A 16,818-nucleotide genomic window follows, 5' to 3' on the forward strand; every position below is an offset into this window, starting at 1 on the left:
GGACTCCTTGTTGATTTTGATGATACATGCTAACACAGCTACCACTATGAAACCTACAGGAATATGTCAATGAAGTTATCGAATTGTAAAAATGTTGAAAACCAGAAGAGCCTCAGGGCCAACAAAACTACCTAATCATGAGATCATATTAGAGTCATTTTTAATCATAGATTTATAGAACCGTAGGGTTAGGAGGGTCATTTAGTCGACCCCAAGGCAGGATGCAGGATTTGTTCTGTCTAAACCATCCAAGACAGATGGCTCCAGCCTCTTTTTGAAAACCTCCAGTGAAGGCACTTCCATGACCTCTAGGCATATGAGAGATTTTTTTTGTTAGTTTTGTTTTTAAAGTCACCCATTGTGTTACATTTCAAATTCTGTTGCATACTTTTGAGGGCATAGACTATAAGTTGTCAATCTTCTACATCTCAGATCAGTATTATAATATTATATCTCCATTAACTTAATCTCAGCTACAATTAAACACAGAGGACTTTCCTGATGTGTGAATTTACATCAGATTTCTATTGGTAAAACTGAGATCAGCATTTGGTCCTATATTAACAAACAAGTGGTGGAAATGTTTATTCCTGTAAAGAACTTTTAGCCAAATAACAAAAAAAGAAAACAAAACACAGAAATTAAATTTAGCTCAATTTTTCAATGAGTAAAAATGAATGAATCATTCAACTCACTGAATTTCACAAGGTCTCTTAAAAACTTTGAAATGTCAGCCTAAAAAGGTCAGAAAACTTCACTTGGAAACACTAATTACGAGAAAGGAAGAAAGCAAGCAAGCAAGAAGAATATTCTTACCTCTCATTCAATCCTCCAATACAATGGATCAAGTTGTAAATAAAACGCAGAGACTGAATTATGACTCATTTATCTTCATATATAGCAGCCTTCTGTTGGGAGATCTTGCATCCCTTGTGAATCTGGACAAAGGTTAACTCTCAAACAAGGCCTCAAAGGAGAAGGTAAATGGGAGTCACCTAAATCAGCATGAATAAACTTTCCACATTAAGTTGGCAAAATTCCTTTAGATCTTAGGTCCAAATGTCTGTTCTGCTGAATTGTCCAGGAGAAAGCATGTTTTTCCATCAATGCATTTCTTTCTGAACATAGTGCTACCCATAAAGATAGATTCCATATTAATCAGTGAAGGTCAGTGGGTAAAATCTCAGCGTGAAATCCTGGCCCCATTTATGGGAGTTAATGGGAAGGCTGACCTTGGCTTCAGTGCGGTCTGGATTTCACACTCAGACTTCTACTATCAGTGATCCTTAGTCCAAAATCATCTGAGTTCACTCTCTGTGTTAAATGCCTCTGTGTCTTCACTAATATAATTATTAGGCCAACTTCTAATAACTTTGAGTAGTGTCTTCTCTGTTGATCCTGTAAAGTCAATGAGGCAGCTCTCCATCAGGTGTAAATCACCATAGCTGCATCACAGTCAATTAGACAGATCCAGAGCTAGTGGAAATCAGGCTTGTTTCAACAAAGTCAACAGGCCAGATTCCCAACTGAATGCACCAGCCTATCTGCATCAAAGTAAATAGTGTTAACATGCAAAGCTAGGTTGATTTTGGTCTGCTTTAGAACACTTGAGGATTGAATGGAGCTACACAGGTGTCACTCCACCCAATCTCTGAATGTAGTGCTGTTGATAATATGTGAATGAGAGCCAAATCTGAGTCACAGAATAATCCTGTGTAGGAATGAAAACCCATATTGAATTTCAGATGAGAGAGATATTTCAGGGGAGGCAGTTACATAGGGGAAAATCTTTTAAATTATATAGACCCCACTACCACCAAGCACTTAAGCATGTGCTTGATTCTCAGCTTATGATTCATCTTATTGACTTCAATTGAGTACTCACATGCTTAAAAGAGAAGCAAATAAATTATTGGATCAGGGCTACAACTGTGATCCAAAGTTTTGGTGTGATCATACTTATGGAAATCCATTATGTCAATTAAGCAAAATAGATCTTCAGAAAAAAGAATTACATGGACTTTCATTAATATATTTTTTTTAACTGAAGTTCCCTGACTGCCCCCAGGTCAAACTGATTGTTTGGCTCAATGATTGCACTAGTAGTTATTCCAGCTGATTGACAGGAAAAGGTAGTACTGTATATCATCTGTAATGGGGATTGCAATAAATTGTGGTATCCTTCAGACTTATTTTGAATAAGTAGAGATTTCCTTTTCATCCTTACTTTATGAAGGATCCATGCTTGGCTTATACATCACTACAGAGTCATGGTCCCAGGCCTGTCATTATGGCTGTAATCAAGGATTATAGATGAATATATTACAAGGTCAGAAGGGATCCCTTTGATCAACTATTCTGACCTTTTGTATAGCACAGGCCAGAGAACTTCCTTGAACTAATCCCTAGAGCAGATGTTTTAGACAAAAATATCAAATCTTGAGTTAAAAATTGTTGGTGATGGTGAATCCACCAGAACCCTAGGGGCTGTCTCTCACTTTGTTTCTGTACTGTGAATACTACAAAAGAATCCTGATTTCATGTAGAGGCTTTAGGTTCTATAATAATAATAATAATTAATAATAAATAACATATTGAGATGGTTAATGTGTTCATAATTATCATTCTGATTTCACAGCAGCTGCCCCTGTCTGAATTTGTTTCTCTAATTGACCTTCACCTATCAGACTGAAGCAGAAATTATTTCAGAAAAGTTCTCTGCACTGTGTTATCTAATTCAGGATAGATGATCCCTGTGGTCATTTCTGGGTTTAAAAATCTATAAATCTATGAATTATTATTTCCATCTATCCAGTGCCTCTTCTGTCTCATTCCTTCTCCTTTGCTGCTCTCTTGTGATCTCACAAAGAAACCAAAATTTCTTTGCTATCTGCATGCTCCATCTTTTTTTCTTCACTCTTACCTTATGGCCCTGTATTTGCCAGTGATAATTCCAGAACACCAGTGCCATTCAGCACTCGGAACTTGGACTGGATCACAGTGTGCCAGGCCAGAGGCCAGCTCAGATATTTGCCTTTTTATTATTAAACCACCAGCAAGCACAGGCCACAGGCCACAATCCTGGTAACCCTGAGGCCAATGGGAGCTTGGCTTTTCTCTCGGGGGGGGTCATGTTTGGGGCAGTTGTTTGGTATTGCAATGTCTGTCCAAGTAGCTAAAGGTTTCAGAGCACAGCAGTATCCCAACTCTCCACAGTCAGTAAGGTAGGGAAAGAGTTTCATCTTCATTCCAAAGGGAGGGGAGCTGAGGCACAGATGGCTGATTCCTCAGACTCTACAACGCCACCTTCCGAGGTACTGTGGTACCTTAGGGCCTGACAAGAATTAACAATTTAGTGTCACAACACCCCTGAGAGGAAAGGTGGAGCCATTATCCCTATTTCACAGATGGGGAAACTGAGGCACAAGGCAGCTTAAGTGACATGCAGTCACACAGGTAGCCCCGGGCCCTATTGACTTGGATGGATCTATGGCTCCTTTACACCAGCTGGGAATCTTGCTCTTTGACTTCATTGGTCTGATGGTTGATTGATACCAGCTGATTAACAGTCTCATTGACTCCAATGGAGTTGTGGTTGATTTACACCACTTGGGTATCTGGACCATTTACTCCAATGGAGCTAGGTCTAGTTGATATCAGCTGGGGATTTGACCTATCGGACTCCAATGGAGTGAAGGCTGATTTACACCAACTGGGAATCGGGCTCCATTCACTCCTATGTAGCTACAGTCAATTTACACCAGTTGGGGATCTGGTCCCACTGAATCCAGTGGAAAGAAGGCTGATTTACACTAGCTTGCGATATGGCCCACAAAAATGAAGGTTGAGCTTTTCTAACTTTCCTAAGGGATTTGGACACACAATTCCCATTAATTGTAAGTTGAAATCATTGTTCATCCTCCCTTAGGGAGTCTGGGACAAAGCCAGGAACTGAGCTGAGATTTCTGAGTCCAGTCCAGTGCCCAAAACATGAGATCGGCTTCATCTCCATGCTACAATGGCTGAACGAGGGTCTCTGGCCTGTGCTATGGGCTCTGGCCATACAGGGGCCAGATTTTAAAGGGATTTAGGGGCCTAGTGGGAATTTCCAAAGCTCTTGGGCCGCTCAAACTTATTTATTTCAATGGGTGTTAGGTGCTTAGGTACTTTTCGAAATTTCATTAGGTGCCTAAATACCTTTACAAATCTTCCCCTAAGTCTACACCATTGAGCCTATGCAGACAGATGTCATACACTGAGCAGGAGTGGCAGAGCCTTCCCAAAAGCGGGCGAGTCAGGGGTCTGTAACCCCTCTGTGGCTCCACCTCTCCTCTCCTCTTCTGTGAGGCTTCGCCGCCTGGCCGAGACAGCAGTATGAGCCCAGCCCAGGCAGCTCTGGGGAACTATGGATCATCCACCTGTGTGGGGTGGAGGGAGCCCCAGAGCAGCCCCCAGCCCATGTCTCCTTTCTCCCAGGCCCCTAGCCCAGGGCAGGTCAAGGGTCTGCAGCCCCTCACAGCTGCCTGGGCAGCTCTTACCCCAAACCAGCTCTGACTGGAGGGTGGAGCCTAGGAGCCACAGCCCAGCCATGGTAACAGATGTGTGGGCAGCTATGTGGAGCTGCAGATCCTTCATTTGTCTTGAGTGGGGAGTCCAGGGGGTGGGGTCTGCAACTCCCTACAGCTGCCTGGGCTCCTCAACTGGGCTCCAGCTGCCAGCCTGTCCAGGGGGAGGGGGGCAGGAACTTGGGAAGAAGAGGTGGGGTGGGTTCCAAGGCAAAACTTGCAAGGGCCGTGGCTCCCTGTCCCCCCTCACCCCCCTGCCCCTTCCAGTGCCCCTGTGTAATAACCTTAGTCCCAGATTTGGACCTTAGCGTCCAAAATATGGGGGTTAGCATGAAAACCTCCAAGCTTAGTTACCAGCTTGGACCTGGTACCTGCTGCCACCACCCAAAAAATTAGAGTGTTTTGGGGCACTCTGGTCCCTCTGAAAAACCTTCCCTGGGGACCCCAAGACCCAAATCCCTTGAGTCTCACAACAAAGGGAAATAATCCTTTTTCCCTTCCCCCCTCCAGGTGCTCCTGGAGAGATACACAGACACAAGCTCTGTGAAACTACACAGAGTGACCCCCCCCTCTCTGTTCCCAATCCTGGAAACAAAAAGTACTTTCCTCTTCACCCAGAGGGAATGCAAAATCAGGCTAGCCACTTCAACACACACAGATCTCCCCTGATTTCTTCCTCCCACCAATTCCCTGGTGAGTACAGACTCAATTTCCCTGAAGTAAAGAAAAACTCCAACAGGTCTTAAAAGAAAGCTTTATATAAAAAGAAAGAAAAATAAGTACAAATGTTCTCTCTATATTAGATGATACAACACAGGGTCAATTGCTTAAAAGAATATTGAATAAACAGCCTTATTCCAAAAGAATACAAATCAAAGCACTCCAGCACTTATATTCATGCAAATACCAAAGAAAAGAAAACCATAGAACTTACTATCTGATCTCTTTGTCCTTACACTTAGAAACAGAAGACTAGAAAGTAGAGCTACTTCTCCAAAGCTCAGAGAAGGCAGGCAGACGGAAAACAAAGACAAAAACACTCAGTTCCCTCCACCCAAAGTTGAAAAAATCCGGTTTCCTGATTGGTCCTCTGGTCAGGTGCTTCAGGTGAAAGAGACATTAACCCTTAGCTATCTGTTTATGACACGCCCCCCAAATTGCAGACAGTGGGGAAGCTCACTGGCGGCGATTTCCTTCTAGAACTTGAAAATAAACAGATTAATACAACACATACACCTTTACATATACTCCTAAGTATATAACTAACAGACTTCTACATTTTAAGAACACTTTTTAACTACTGAATTATGGGAAACTCTCACGGGAGAGTGCAGCAGCAACTTTATTAGAAGCTCCTGTGATGTGTTGAATTTCAAAATCAAAATCTTGGAGAGCTAAACTCCAACGAAGAAGTTTCTTGTTGTTCCCCTTGGCAGTATGAAGCCACTTTAGTGCAGCATGGTCAGTTTGTAGTTGGAACCGCCGTCCCCAAACATATGGGCGTAGCTTTTCCAGGGCGTACACAATGGCATAGCATTCCTTTTCACTGACTGACCAGTGACTTTCCCTCTCAGACAGTTTCTTACTGAGAAACACGACAGGATGGAAGTTGTGATCTGTTGCTTCCTGCATGAGCACTGCTCCTATACCACGCTCAGATGCATCTGTGGTTACTAGGAATGGCTTGTCAAAGTCCGGGGCCCTGAGCACAGGGTCAGACATGAGCGTTGCCTTAAGTTGGGTAAAGGCCTTTTGACACTCATCAGTCCACTTAACTGCATTTGGCTGGGTCTTTTTGGTCAGGTCGGTCAGTGGGGCAGCGATTTGGCTGTAGTGGGGTACAAATCGCCTGTAGTATCCGGCCAAGCCTAAGAAGGATTGGACCTGCTTCTTGGACCGTGGGACAGGCCACTTTTGGATAGCATCCACCTTGGCCTGTAGGGGGTTTATGGTTCCTCGACCCACCTGGTGCCCCAGGTAAGTCACTCTGTTTTGGCCTATTTGACACTTTTTGGCCTTAACAGTTAGTCCTGCCTGCCTGATGCGCTCAAAGACCTTTTCCAGGTGTAGTAGGTGTTCGGGCCAGGAGTCTGAAAAAATGGCCACATCATCGAGGTAGGCAACTGCAAATTCTCCCAGTCCAGCTAGTAGACCATCTACCAGCCTCTGGAAGGTTGCGGGTGCATTTCGAAGGCCGAAAGGAAGGACATTGAATTCATACACCCCCGCATGGGTGACGAATGCTGACCTCTCCTTGGCAGGTTCATCTAGCGGTACTTGCCAGTACCCCTTGGTTAAGTCTATTGTAGAGATGAACTGGGCACGTCCCAACTTCTCCAATAGCTCATCGGTACGTGGCATTGGATAGTTGTCCGGACGAGTTACAGCATTTAGCTTACGGTAGTCCACGCAAAAGCGTATTTCCCCATCTGGTTTGGGTACCAGAACCACTGGAGATGCCCATGCACTGGTAGATGAGCGGATTATACCCATCTGTAGCATGTTCTGGATCTCCCGTTCTATAGCGGCTTGGGCATGAGGAGACACTCGGTAGGGTGGGGTTCTGATTGGGTGAGCATTACCTGTATCAATGGAGTGGTATGCCCGTTCAGTCCGTCCTGGGGTGGCTGAGAACAGTGGGGCGAAGCTAGTGCACAGCTCCTTGATTTGTTGCCGCTGCAGACGTTCCAGGGTGGTTGAGAGGTTGACCTCTTCCACGCCACCGTCTTTTTTCCCGTCGTAGTAGACACCGTCAGGCCACTCAGCATCATCTCCCTGGACTGTAAACTGACAAACCTGTAAGTCTCTGGAATAGAAAGGCTTGAGAGAATTAACATGGTACACTTTAGGCTTTAGTGAGGAATTGGGAAATGCTATGAGGTAGTTTACAGCTCCCAGGCGCTCTTGGACCGTGAAGGGCCCTTCCCATGATGCTTCCATCTTATGGGCCTGTTGCGCCTTCAAGACCATAACCTGGTCTCCTACCTTGAAGGACTGATCTCTGGCATGTCTGTCATACCAGGCCTTTTGTTCTTCTTGAGCATCCTTTAGGTTCTCTTTAGCAAGGGCTAAAGAGTGTCGGAGGGTGCTTTGTAGGTTGCTTACAAAGTCCAGAATGTTAGTTCCTGGAGAAGGCGTAAACCCCTCCCATTGCTGCTTCACCAACTGTAATGGCCCCTTAACCTCGTGACCATACACAAGTTCAAATGGTGAAAACCCTAAACTGGGATGTGGTACAGCCCTGTAGGCAAACAGCAACTGCTGCAACACTAGGTCCCAATTATTGGAGAATTCGTTGATGAATTTTCGTATCATGGCCCCCAAAGTTCCATTGAACCTTTCCACCAGGCCATTGGTTTGATGGTGGTACGGGGTGGCAACCAAGTGATTCACCCCATGAGTTTCCCACAGTTTTTCCATGGTCCCTGCCAGGAAATTAGACCCTGAATCTGTAAGGATGTCAGAGGGCCAACCTACCCTGGCAAAGATGTCTGTTAGGGCCAGGCACACAGTGTTAGCCCTGGTGTTGCCTAGAGCTACTGCTTCTGGCCATCGGGTAGCAAAGTCCACTAAAGTCAGTACGTACTGCTTTCCTCTGGGCGTCTTTTTTGGGAAAGGGCCCAGAATATCCACAGCTACTCGCTGAAATGGGACCTCAATTATGGGGAGTGGCTGGAGAGGGGCCTTGACCTGGTCTTGAGGCTTTCCCACTCTTTGGCATACCTCACAAGACCGGACATACTTGGCAACGTCCTTGCCCATCCCCTCCCAGTGGAAGGACTTCCCCAACCGGTCCTTGGTTCTGTTCACCCCAGCATGGCCACTGGGATGATCATGGGCTAAGCTTAAGAGCTTCTCCCGGTACTTAGTTGGAACCACCAACTGTTTTTGCGGCTGCCATTCTTTCCGGTGTCCACCAGAAAGAATTTCCTTGTATAAAAGTCCTTGGTCTATAACAAACCGGGATCGATTAGAAGAGCTGAGAGGCGGTGGGGTGCTCCGTGCCGCCGCCCAAGCTTTCTGAAGGCTGTCATCTGCTTCCTGCTCAGTCTGGAACTGTTCCCTTGAGGCTGGGTCACCAGTTCTTCCTCAGACTGTGGACTTGGGCTTGGTCCCTCTGGAAGCGATGTAGGTGATGGGGTTGTATCCGTTGCTGGTGTACTGCTTTCCGCTGGTGCACCTGAGGGTATTTCAGGCTCTGGCTGAGCCTTTTGGGTATGGCTGTCTTGTGCTTCTGCCAGTTCTGGCTCGCTGGCGCCCTCTGGCGTTGAGTTTGAAGATGGGGTTGCACTTGCTGGTGCTGGTTGCTGTTCCAGTTCCGGGCCTGGGACTGGAGATGCTGTGGCTGTTTCAGTGGTAGGCATGGAATCCGGGTCCTCTACCTCTGTCTGGGTCTCTGGTAACACAGACGGGGCCTCTGTGGACGGTTCAGGAACAGGAATGGGTCTGGAAGCTTGCCTGGTTTGGCTACGTGTAACCATTCCCACTCTCTTGGCCCGCCTCACCTGGTTGGCCAAGTCTTCCCCCAGTAGCATGGGGATAGGATAATTGTCATAGACTGCAAAAGTCCACATTCCTGACCAGCCTTTGTACTGGACAGGCAGTTGAGCTGTAGGCAAGTCTACAGCTTGTGACATGAAGGGGTAAATTGTAACTTTGGCCTTTGGGTTGATGAATTTGGGGTCAACGAAGGATTGGTGGATAGCTGACACTTGTGCCCCCGTGTCTCTCCACGCCGTAACCTTCTTTCCGCCCACTCTCAAATTTTCCCTTCGCTCCAAGGGTATTTGAGAGGCATCCGGGCCTGGGGATCTTTGGTGTGATGGTGGTGTAATGAATTGCACTCGCATGGTGTTCTTGGGACAGTTGGCCTTGATATGTCCCAGTTCATTACACTTAAAGCATCTTCCATCTGATGGGTCACTGGGCCGAGGTGAGTTACTGGAGACTGGTGAGGTTGAAGGGTAGGGTATCTGTGGCTTTACTTGGGTGGTATGTGGGGTCTTTGGCTGTCCTCGGTTGTAGGGTTTATGGTCTGTGTGCCCCCTGGGGTAATCGTTCCCCTTGACAGTAGCTTTCTTGCTTTCTGCCAGTTCCATCCATTTGGCTCCAATCTCCCCCGCCTCAGCGATATTCTTGGGGTTTCCATCTTGTATGTACCGCGTGATGTCTTCAGGAACACCATCCAAGAACTGCTCCATTTGTATGAGGAGGTTCAGTTCTTCCAAGGTTTGAATGTTGTTTCCTGTTAGCCAGGCCTCATAGTTTCTTGCAATGTAGTAGGCGTGTTTGGGAAATGACTCCTCTGGTTTCCACTTTTGGTTTCTGAAACGCCGACGGGCATGATCTGGGGTTATCCCCATCCTGTATCTGGCCTTGGTTTGAAAAAGTTTATAGTCATTCATTTGGTGCTTAGGCATTTCAGCTGCCACCTCTGCTAAAGGTCCACTGAGCTGTGACCTCAATTCTACCATGTACTGGTCTTCGGGAATGCTGTACCCAAGACAGGCTCTTTCAAAATTTTCCAAGAAGGCCTCGGTGTCATCACCTGCCTTGTAGGTGGGAAATTTCCTGTGCTGTGGAGCAATAATGGGCGCCGGGTTGTTAGGGTTGGCTGGCACATGCAGCCCAGCTTTTGCCAACTCCAGTTCATGTTTTCTCTGTTTTTCCTTCTCTTCATTCTCTTTTTGTTGTTTTTCCATTTCTTTTTGTTGTTTTTCCATTTCTTTTTGGTGCTTTTCCATTTCTCGGCGGTGGGCCACCTCTTCTTCTTCTAGTTTTCTTTTGTGTGCTGCCTCTTGGGCCGCCTGTTCTCTTTGGAAGGCTGCCAGTTTGATGCTTTCTTCCTTTTCTTTCATCTCCATCTGTCGCCTGTGTTCAGGGTCTTTGATTTGTTCTTCGGCGTCAATTTTTGCCTTAGAAGTCATGGTTCCTGTTTTCTTGTGTTGGGGTGCCCTCCGGTGTTTATTTTCTGAACTGCAGGTTCTCTGTTGCCTCCTGAAGTCTGCCTAGCAACAGTGCTTTTTTCCCTTTCTCTCTCTAGCTAATGTTCAATGAAGGGAAACCAGAAAAACCACTTTATTTGCATGCATATAAGTGCCGGTACTTGCCCCCTAATGGGAGGGCTATTGCATGACAAAAGACCCTTAACATGCAAGCCACAAACTGCGAGAGAGAGCAGAAAAAAAAATTCTCTCTGGTTCCCTTTTAAAACCAACTGTTTCTCTCTGCTAAAAAGCCCTTAGCAGAGAAAAGAAAAATATAATATTCCTACTGGCTTCTGGATTCTAGTCCCACCAGCTGCACACCATGTAATAACCTTAGTCCCAGATTTGGACCTTAGCGTCCAAAATATGGGGGTTAGCATGAAAACCTCCAAGCTTAGTTACCAGCTTGGACCTGGTACCTGCTGCCACCACCCAAAAAATTAGAGTGTTTTGGGGCACTCTGGTCCCTCTGAAAATCCTTCCCTGAGGACCCCAAGACCCAAATCCCTTGAGTCTCACAACAAAGGGAAATAATCCTTTTTCCCTTCCCCCCTCCAGGTGCTCCTGGAGAGATACACAGACACAAGCTCTGTGAATCCAAACAGAGTGAATCTCCCTCTCTGTTCCCAATCCTGGAAACAAAAAGTACTTTCCTCTTCACCCAGAGGGAATGCAAAATCAGGCTAGCCACTTCAACACACACAGATCTCCCCTGATTTCTTCCTCCCACCAATTCCCTGGTGAGTACAGACTCAATTTCCCTGAAGTAAAGAAAAACTCCAACAGGTCTTAAAAGAAAGCTTTATATAAAAAGAAAGAAAAATAAGTACAAATGTTCTCTCTGTATTAGATGATACAACACAGGGTCAATTGCTTAAAAGAATATTGAATAAACAGCCTTATTCCAAAAGAATACAAATCAAAGCACTCCAGCACTTATATTCATGCAAATACCAAAGAAAAGAAAACCATAGAACTTACTATCTGATCTCTTTGTCCTTACACTTAGAAACAGAAGACTAGAAAGTAGAGCTACTTCTCCAAAGCTCAGAGAAGGCAGGCAGACGGAAAACAAAGACAAAAACACTCAGTTCCCTCCACCCAAAGTTGAAAAAATCCGGTTTCCTGATTGGTCCTCTGGTCAGGTGCTTCAGGTGAAAGAGACATTAACCCTTAGCTATCTGTTTATGACACCCTGACACTGAGAGTTTTGTCAGCAGAGCTTTGCTGGTCAGGGTTGTGGAGTTTTTTAGCGTATACCTGATCTTAGAGAAAATGTGATAAAATATGTGTTGAAAACATTCTTTTAGCCTGGAGCACCCTGACCATAAATGAAAATTGTAACCTCCCTTTCCTCCCACGTGAAGAGATTTAGAAAGGTTTGTGTACATACTAATTTACTGACACATTGATTTGTGGCCAAACATTTTCAAAATTGGATGACTCAGGCTAAAAATAATAATTAGGCTGGGATTTTCAATGGAGCCAAAGGGAATTAGACACCTGACATCAATGGAGTTTGGATATCCAATTTCTATATTCTCCTTTCAAAATGCCAGATGTGGTTCTTCTGTGGCATCGCCATAGATCTCAAAGGTGTGTGTGTGTGTGTGTTTCACTGCTGGACCCTGCTGGAAGGAATGTGTGTGTATTTGTTTTGTGTCTTTTTCTGCTGCCCCCTGCTGGAGTGTACAAGCTCTGCTTAGTGTGTATGCATGTTCAAGTATTTAGCTGCTGTCCACCATTGAAATCCTCAGCAGTGAGCCTTGGAGCCTGGATCTAAAGAATTGGGCTCCTGCTATACCACTGATAACAACTGTGTAGACATTTGGGCTCAGGATCTGAAGCCCATCCCCTCCCCAGGCTTCAGAAACCGAGCTCCAGCCTGACATGCTGTTTTTCGTGCCATAGCATGAGCCTTGTGGGCCCAGGTCTGCAGACCCAGGCTGAGACTGGCTGTTAAAATGCAGTGCAGGTGTACTCTCTAGGGTGGCCAGATGTCTCGATTTTTGGATCTTTTTCTTATATATGTAAGCAGAGTCAGAATGAGCTCTACCCTGACATCTGGTGGCGAATTATGGGGAGTGCGGAAAGAATTTCAGGTATTTGCACTGGCACACCCACCTCACCTAGCATAGCCCACAGCAGCCTGGGATGGTTATTTTGGCAGCTCTGGGATCCCTAATTTCTTTGTTATTGGGGCAGGAGGAATAAAGTGTTGTCACCCTGTTTATATGAATGAGGAACTGTGAGACTGCTTTATGACAGAGATGACTCAACCTCAATTAAGTAGTACTTGCTAGACAAGGGACATGGGTTCCAAAACTCAGTGAACTGAGAGAGGTTGGAGACTGTTGTGTGTACCTGATGGTATGGGCCCATTTTGAGGGCCTGGAACACCAGTTAGACATCCTCCTCTCTCCACTGTTGAGTCCATCTAGAGGCTGCTGAGCTGAATTCACGTTGGGCCAATGGTGCACCAGCATCAGGGCTCCCCACTATTAACTGAAATCACTAAGAGCTGAAATCACTAAAAGAGCTGAATTGAGATCACTGAGTGCTGTGTTAACTAGTGGGGGAGCCTGAAGACCTATCGCTAATGCGGCTGGCAGAGTGGAGCAGTTTGCAGCATGTTGGAGCAGCCCATGGAACAGTGAGCGGAGTGGAGCAGTTTGCGGGGACGGCTGGAGTGGCTCATGGGTCAGCTGGAGGAGTGGCACAGCTGGTGTAGTGGAGCTGGTCGTGGTGAAGACTGCAGCAAACTCCAAGGAGAGGCAGAGCAGTTTACCCTGGCCCATGTAAGGTGCCCCTTAACACCCTGTGTGGGCCCCTCTCCCCATTTCCACCCAGACTGGGGAGGTAAAACTCTGCAGATAAACTTTTGAACTCTAGGGTGGCACTGACCAGAGACTTTCGGGTTGTTGGACTTTGGGGTGATTGGACTTAAGACTCTAAGGAGGAAAGGACATTGCCAAACGTACTTGGAGGTGGGTTTTTGCTCATGGTTTGTTTATAATCCTGTTTGTGGTGTTTCTCTAATGTGATGTGATTGTTTCCCTCCTTTATTAAAAAGATTTTGCTACACTCAGACTCCGTGCTTGCGAATGGGGAGGCACTCGGGGGGGGTGGTATGTAATTGTCCCAGGTCACTGAGTGGGGGCTCGAGCCGGTTATGCATTGTGTTATTGGAACGGAACCCCTGGATACTGAACCTGGCCCTTGTTGCTGCCAACTTAGAGGGGCAGAAGGGTTACATATCCCTGTCCCAATTTTTCACATTTGATGTCTGGTCACCTTAGTACTCTCCTTGGCCAGTGCTGCAGACTAGTGTGCCAACAGGATCGTGTGCATGCACACCCAGGACTGGAATACTGGGGTGGGCAGAGCTGCAAGTCACAGCTCTGCTGCACTGAGAGAGCTCTGTGTGGGGAAGGGAGTGAGAGGGGCAGGGCTAAATGTGACTATTTGTCAGCGTTGTGTTTGGGGCAGGTCAGCCAGGAAAGAGGAGTTGTAACTCATGATTATGGTCATTGGCGGTGCTGGGAAGTGGCTTGGGGCTAGGAATAGTAGGGGTATTACATGGCAGGACTGAGGTACATAAGAACAGCTGTGAAGGCAACCAAGGACTGGGAAAGCAGAGGGCTATGTGTCAGGACTAAGGGGCACTGGCAGAGCTGGGGGATGTGGGCAGGATAGCAAAGCCTGTCACAATCCAGATACGTTGGCTGATCTGTCACTGAGGCCTAGACAGCTGGAATTGCCTTTCACTCACTGTACTTGGGCCCTGCTGCCTCAGCTAACCCAGTGGGAATCTCTGGTTTGTTTGCATGTCAGTTTCACTGCACTCCACACACCGGCCCACTACATCCCCTAGCTAGGTGAGAGTCTGGTGGAATTTATGAATGAAGGGATCACCCTTCACAGGAGCTGGTCAAACTGGCTTGACCTCTTTCACTTTACACATCAGGGGGCTTCTTGCCATAGGAACAAACCTTCCCCTTCCTTTGTCTAACATTAATCAGTGGCTCTGACTTTCCTTTCTAATCAGCCCCAATGGGACTGCTGCCACAACCTGCATTTCCCAACAGTGATTCCATTCTAATATCCTCCATGGGACCCATTAACATGAAAAGTAACTTTGTTTCTGGCGCTGGCCCTTAATTCCTCGAGATGTTTGTCAGATCTCCAGGCAGTGCCCAGGTTTCAGCTGAGCAAAACATTTCTCAGAGTGCTGATTATGACATGAGGAGTTATAACAACCTGTGTGTCCTCCTGTAAATCCTTATAGAGCTGCTGCCTAGTTGGAGAGATTTCTCTTTAGTAGCTGTGTTACAAATGAGCACATAATGAAGCAGAGGTTTTAACTGATTATTATTTTTATCCTAAGCAAGAGTCAATGAAATTAACATGTTTCAGATGACACTGGTCAGGGTTCCTTCATGCTGGGGATCTGTCACTGCAGATCTGCTATCAGACCTATAGAAACAGCTGCATCCTTACAGACAAGCACTTTACAGCCTATGGACAGACTGTTCATTGCCACTTGTCTGGTCAGCCACCAGGGTCTGAGATACCTCCTATTACAGCCTATCCCCTTGCCACTGATGCCCTTAGCAGAGTGTCACAGTCATACTGCAAGCCCCTTGTCAGCTTCAATTCTCACCTGCTTTGCCTGTTAAATTAGCTTCACACAGAGTCAGGATGAATATCCTTTTGTTACCAGTAATCATGATAGATATTTTTTAATTACCTTTAGTGTCCGTGACTGAGAAATGTCTTAGAATCATAGGAGATTAGAATTGGAGGAGACCTCAGGAGGTCATCTAGTCCAACCCCCTCCTCAAAGCAGGACCAACCCCAACTAAATCATCCCAGCTAGGGCCTTGAAAACCAATAAGGAAATGTCAACAGCCTCTGATCACTGAAGTCCATTTCCCACAGGGATGGACCAATTAGCAGCAGACAGATAGATAGAAGCAGGTGAATGTAAACACCATTGGACAAGTGGACAGAGAGATGATTAGGCAGATGAACACATGATATCGCAGATTGACAGAAGTGTAAATGGGCAATTAGAAATACACATGGAGAGATAATTGGATGGATAAAGTGCGGGGGGGAGGAAAAATGGAGAGATATCTTGATGGACAGATAGGTAACAGGATGGATAATTAGGTGGATGGTTAGGTTGACAGATAATTGGAGAGAAAAGTGAAAATATAAGCACTCTCTCTCTCTCACACACACACACACCAGATTGTCCCATTCAACAATGTGCTTCAAAACTGATCAAAGGAGGTCATTTCTCTAGGTGAGAACTCAGATAACAGCATCTTCACCATGACTGTCTTCCCTTAACATGTCTTCTGAGCCTGCCAACTGGTGTTACACTTGGGTGCTGTGATTTTCATATGACTGCAGATCCACTTATAAATAATGACTGACCTAGTATGTGAAATTCAGCTCTAGATCCTGAGTCTCACAAAGATAATTGAGGATGTTGGTGATTTCTGTGTTAGTCCCTTGATGTCCAGGTAACTTCATTCATTTCCATTGCTGCTATGAATTTGATGGGTAGCATCAAGTGTAAGATAATCACAATATCCAACTTCTGCCACAACTTCTGCAGCAAATCTGGCCCTAACTCCCTTTAATTCCTTGGAAAATCTCTCCAGTGATCACTGAATGAACAGGTGCCTTTCCATTGACTTTAGTAGAATTAGGCCCCAACAGAGTTGTTAGCCAATACATACAAGTTGTGCGTATCATACACCACATCAATGGATATTATGCACACTTTATTAATGTAATATGCAATGTATCTATGAGCCATTGAATCAGGGGAACTTTGACAGATATATGTGTTGGGAAGTTATATTAACTATATGTATTATGCTCTTCCCACAATTCTGCTTCCCCGTGTCGAGTATCCCACAACACTTTGCAAAACTGAAGCTAGTTTTGGCATTAGGATATAGGAAGCCTATCAAAGCCAATGGCTTTGTCCTAGACCAAGTTGGGATGAATCTCTACACCCAACTGGTTTAGCATACAGTATCCAAAAGAGAGATTAGAAAAGTACAGAACAAAGCAGCAAGTTTAGGAACAGTTACAAACTAGCGGGATGGATTTGAGTGTTGAGTAAGGAGCTTTGCAACTTGAATAATTGTACTATAAATCCTGCCAGTTGAAATGCATCTCTTTGAAGCTCACCTTCTGTGTAAGGTGAACATGCTGCACGAATATGCTTCCAGGAATGAGGGTAT

This window comes from Gopherus flavomarginatus, chromosome 11 (assembly GCF_025201925.1).
Source record: "Gopherus flavomarginatus isolate rGopFla2 chromosome 11, rGopFla2.mat.asm, whole genome shotgun sequence".
Taxonomy (NCBI): Eukaryota; Metazoa; Chordata; order Testudines; family Testudinidae; genus Gopherus; species Gopherus flavomarginatus.